A 5,569-nucleotide genomic window follows, 5' to 3' on the forward strand; every position below is an offset into this window, starting at 1 on the left:
TCCAAGTTGCAGCCAAATGATGTGGTTGAAAAGTATCGACTGGTGGACTGTGGCCGCCCCCAGTACATCTTGCGGCGACCACACCGCGTTTACCAGCCGCCACCACTGCCGTTAGCTCCGAGCGGAAAAGCTGAAAAAGGGCAGCAAAACCTGTGCCTCAGTGTGTTCAATCCCGTTCATCAACATCTTCCTTCAGTATCACCAGCGACGGCTCAGATTCGGAAGGCGACAACACCAGCACTGAGGAATTCAAACAGCGCTGACTTTGCTTTACAGCCCCTCTTAGAAACAATGGAGCGCTTGGAGGCTCACAGTTATGGCATTTTTACGACTGCACCCCGCCCGCGAGCCCTGACAGTCCCCATGAGCCCCTGTGGCTCTGACCATGGCGGTACCGACTGACGCACCACCGACACCTGCAGCACTGTCCATAGCGGTGGCACCAGCCTGGCAGCAACCCCCATCCCAGCAGTGCTTCTGCTATGCTACACCCCCCTCCTCCCGCCCCACAGTGGCTCACACCAGTGGCCCCCCCCGCAGCGGTTTCTGGTATGACCTTTGTCGACCAAAAAGCTCTGTTCTGATTTAAAGCAACAGTGTTAATGTTGTCATTTCTGATTGTAATGTCTTTCAGAGATTTTTTTATTTAGAGTTTTGTTGGGTTTTTTTAATAAGAAAAATTACTAGTAAGCATTTGGTATTTATAGGTACTCAGTATATAGTAATTGCAGCAAGCTATACCTACTTAGTAATGAGTTCAAATTTTAAGTCTGTTTTTTTTGGTTTGAACCTTTTTGGTTTTGTTTTTTGTGTGTGCCTAGACATTTCAAAGGAACTTTGTGTAATACAGTTAAGGTTTGTAGTAAATAGGTATTTAAAAAAATATCAAGACTGTGAGCAGTAAATCTTTAACTATTTGACGTAAAGACTCTGATGGGAATGTGTTGTTACCAGGGTGGATGCAGTCTCTTATTAATATTGGGTTGTTGATTTTATTGATTGCTTTTGTTATATTGTTAATTTTACCTTATTTGCTTTTTATGTGTGCAAAGGATGTTAGGTTAGAATGATATTGTTTTGTTGCCTTTTGATTCTGTTTGTTATAGAGTTAAACTTTGTAGAAAAAGATGAGCTTTATTTGTAACGTGTCAACAATTAACAATAACTAGTAGTTAACAGAAACTGTGAAAACAACTTACTTACAACAATTATTAAAATAGCAGAGAATGGCAGTAACAAAAATAAGGACAACAGCACAGATTGAGACACTGAACAGCAAATAAACTAACACTCTAAGCCACCTTCGACCAACCACCTCAACATCTGGATGCAGCGTGGTGCGATGGGTGGTGCCAGCTCTCCTCCTGAGGAGAAAAAAAAAAATTAAATCCTTGATTTTTTTTTAATCAACTGCCATGATTAAGAGACAGGATGCAGCCTGATGCAGGCCAGGTGTCCACTTTATTGTACAAAATTCTTCTTTATAAAACTAATACAACGCAAAAGCAGTTTACGATGGACCAGGGACTGTGTTACATCAATCTTCTATATGCCTGAAGTCTTACACTCTCAGGTCATTAACAACCACTCTTAATCAAATATCTGCCCTCCTCCAACAGCACTGCTGCACCGTGTTTCACAAGCCATCAAGGCCAACACTGTCTCCTCTTATCAGTCCAGCAGTGCTTGGAGCTCGGGTATCCAAGATTTAACCCTTCATTTCCCCCTTCTGTTATATAACAAGAATCCCCTTAACAAAGAAATTAATCAAACTCTGTAAGCATTACAATAAACAAGGTAAAAAAGGATAGCAAAAAGAATAAAGCAGTAAAAGCATGCATAATTGCTCTAAGAAAACTACAAAGCCAGAGAAAAAGTCCCCAATTAGCAAACAATTTAAAACATGAAGGAATATCATGAAGTGTTTTCACATGTACCTTGATCTGTAAAGACTGTGGAACAATTGTTTGGGTCCAAATTCTCCACCCTAAATATTTCCAAGGTGGTACATTCTGAATTTTCTCAGATGCTACACAAAACCCCACTTGAGTCACAGTGAATACAGCAAGGTCTACGGCTTTCTCCATGAGCTCGGGGCTTTGTGCTGCCACTAGAATGTCATCCATATAATGATAAATCAGAGCTTCAGGAAATGCCTCTCGAACAGGACTAAGAATTTTTGCTACATACCACTGACAAATCGTAGAGTTATTTTCCATTCCTTGTGGAAGCACAACCCAATGATATCTCTGCAAAGATTGTTGCATGTTGATGTCTGGAACTGAAAAAGCAAATTTAGGAGCATAATTTGGATGTAAAGGAATGCTAAAGAAGCAATCTTTCAGATCAATAACAGTTAAATGGCAATATCGTGGTATCATTGTGGGTGAGGGTAGCCCTGGTTGAAGGCTCCCCATATCTTCCATAACGTCATTCATCTTTCTGAGATCATGGAGTAAGTGCCACTTGCCTGTTTGTTTCTTGATGACAAAAATAGGAGAGTTCCATGGACTCGTGGAGGGTACAATATGCCCTTTCCCCAGTTGCTCTGTGACTAGTTCTTGGAGTGTGCAAAGCTTTTCCAATGGTAGGGGCCATTGATCCACCCAGACAGGGGGATTTGTTTTCCACGTTAACTGGAGGGTGTCGTGCACCACAATGCCCCCCTCTAAAAATGGGTGTTCATGGTCACCCCCCATTGTGAAAGCACATCACAACCCCATAGCACCATAGGCACAGATAAAACAAAAGGTTTCACAGAAGCTATATGTCCCTCTGGTCCCTGAATCTGAATGAAATTCAGGCTCTGATTACTTTCTCCAGCTCCCCCTATGCCTGCCAGCACCTGAGATGCACTAGCTGCAGGCCAGTGGGGGGGCCATTTAGCTTTAGAAATCACTGTGACATCTGTTCCAGTATCAATAATACCACTAAGCACTATTTTCTGCTGACCATACATCAGGACACATTGACAAATAGGACGTTTTTGAGAGATAGTCTGTACCCACAGAATCTGTGGATCCCCAGTAGACCCAAATCCTCTTTTATTTCTTAAAAGTCCCTTTACAGGGGGATCCCAAGGGAAGAAACAATAGCTCTGCAATACTTCCCTTTGGTACCGTGCAGGGAGGAAACGGAGTCCTTGCCATGATCTGAATTTTATCTGTGCTGTCAGAACCGACAACCCCAGGAAGCACAAAAAGTCCTGATATTGTTGTTGATGATCTACCTAATATTAATGCCTGAGTTTTAACTGAAAGAGGACCTGACACACCTGTTGGCAATAAATGTACCGTGATATCAAGTAAAGTTTCTGTGTCAGAGATTGCCAGGTCCAGTCCTGCACTGCCTGCTGTTGCTGGGCGGAGGTCAGAGACATGCATGCTGCGGCATCTGGCTGGCTGATGATGGCTGGATGATTTGTGTCTGCGCGTGGCGCTGTCCCAAGCTCTGCATCCAGTTTCCCTGCACAGGCTGCCCTTGAGAATTATACTTAGATTGACACTGGTTAGCATAATGCTTCCCCTTCTGGCACTTAGGGCAAATCCCAGGTGCCTTAGGTTTGGCTCCAGTATTAGCTACCAAACAATTCTTTCTGAGATGACCTGGTTTCCCACAGCCATAACAAACTCCTGTATTCATTGGACCATTCATAGCTGCAAAAGCTGCAGCCATAGCTTCATACTGATGTTCCATCATACCTACCTTATTACATGCTTCAATCATTTCTAGCAAGGTGGGGTTTTGATTAGGCAAAGATTTTAACAGCTTCTTACAATCTGCATTTGCATTTTCCACAGCTAATTTCAACAGGAATAGAATAGAATAGAATAGAATAGAATAGAATAGAATAGAATAGAATAGAATAGAATAGAATAGACCAGACCAGGTTGGAAGAGATATTCAAGATCATCGCATCCAACCTATCATCCAACACCACCTAGTCAACTAAACCATGGCACCAAGTACTCCATCAAGCCTCCTCCTAAATATCTCCAATGATGGTGACTCCACCACCTCCCTGGGCAGCCCACTCTAATGGACAGTCACTCTCTCTATGAAGGATTTCTTCCTAGCATCCAGTCTAAACCTCCCCTGGCACAGCTTGAGACTGTGTCCTCTTGTTCTGGTGCTGGTTGCCTGGGAGAAGAGACCAGCCCCCACCTGTCTACAATCACCCTTTAGGTAGTTGTAGAGAGCAAGAAGGTCTCCCCTGAGCCTCCTTCAGGATAAGCAACCCAGTCTCCCTCAGCCTCTCCACACAGGGCTGTGTTCCAAATCTCTCACCAACTTTGTTGCCCTTCTCTGGACATGTTCCAGCAACTCAACATCTTTCCTAAACTGAGGGGCCCAGAAGTAGACACAGGACTCAAGGTGTAACCAGTGCAGTGTACAGGGTCAGAATGACCTCCCTGCTCCTGCTGGCCACATTGTTCCTGATACAGGCCAGGATGCCATTGGCCCTCTTGGCTGCCTGGGCACACTGCAGGCTCAGTACTATTTCCCTTGCCTCCCCATTGCCAATTTGGCCTTCTAAAACCACTTTAAGCCTGTCTATGAATTGCATATAAGGTTCCCGTGGTTAGCAACTGTTGTGCTAGAGATTTTAAGTCATACAGTGTCATTACATGATTGTTGAATGTAGATGTTAAAAGATTAGCGAAATAAGGAGAAGAGAGCCCATGCTCAGTGGCAGTACAATGGAGTTCTTTAATCACTGGGAAGGACAAAGCCTCCCATTGAGGGTTACCCCTTCATCCCGCATACAGTACAGGAGCCATGATTCTTGCAGCAACCTCAGTGTCTCCGTCCCGCAAAGCTTGGTGCTTAATAGAAGCCCACACATTGTGAGGATCCCAGAGATAAAGGTCTGGTTCCCATTCAGGATAGACAGGACCTGGATCTAGGAGGTCATCGTTGGGGGGGGGATATTCTGCTGTGTATGTACCCAAAACTTTGGCTTTGGTGGCAGCTTAGAGGGTAACGGAGGAGGAGTCTGAGCTGCCTCAATACTCTGTTCTGAGTTCCCTTCTTGCACTTTAAGCATATCGAATATAATCCGCCACCATGGGAGCATACGCTGCGCCTCAGCATTCCCTGTAGTAGCAGCATTCGATAACTTCACCCTCACTTGATCTCAGGTTGTCCTACACTGTCCCCCACACTGGGTTTGGTTTCTGCAGAAGAAAGGCCAAGCCCTGACCACAGAGCCTGGGCAGTCAGATGCAGAGTGGCTCAAGCTAAAGTTTCATCTCCCTGTCCTTGGTGGCAGAGGCAACTGCCATAGAAAGGAGGAGAAAGACTTCAGTCCTGTTGAGCTTTCAGCCTTGCAGGTGGTGCTACACTGCCCCATGCCTGCAGCTCTTTCCCTTCATGCTCTTGACACCCATCTTGCTTTCCTAGCAGCTCTCACTATGACATTTCTGTACCCTCCCTGCTCTGTCTCTACTCTCCATGGCCATTTCTTGAGACACACAGCCAGGACCTCTTGGACCACAAGGTTCCTCTTTGGGTGACTTTTCTTTCTTCTCACCTCCAGTCAGAACATTACAAGTTGCACATTATGGAG

At 44.8% G+C, this 5,569-nt stretch overlaps 1 long non-coding RNA gene across 1 annotated transcript; it reads right to left on the minus strand.

The window, feature by feature from the left end:
- Positions 1-1,225: 1,225 nt before the first annotated feature.
- Positions 1,226-3,443, minus strand: LOC137460055 (uncharacterized). The gene is made up of 3 exons (XR_010992624.1): positions 3,275-3,443; positions 2,191-2,281; positions 1,226-1,364 (listed from the first exon to the last, which is right to left on the minus strand). It is a non-coding gene; the product is annotated as an uncharacterized lncRNA (long non-coding RNA).
- Between the last annotated feature and the right edge of the window lie 2,126 nt (positions 3,444-5,569).

This window comes from Melanerpes formicivorus, unplaced genomic scaffold (genome assembly GCF_026170545.1).
Source record: "Melanerpes formicivorus ecotype bairdi unplaced genomic scaffold, bMelFor1.0.p_v2 SCAF_493, whole genome shotgun sequence".
Lineage (NCBI taxonomy): Eukaryota > Metazoa > Chordata > Aves > Piciformes > Picidae > Melanerpes > Melanerpes formicivorus.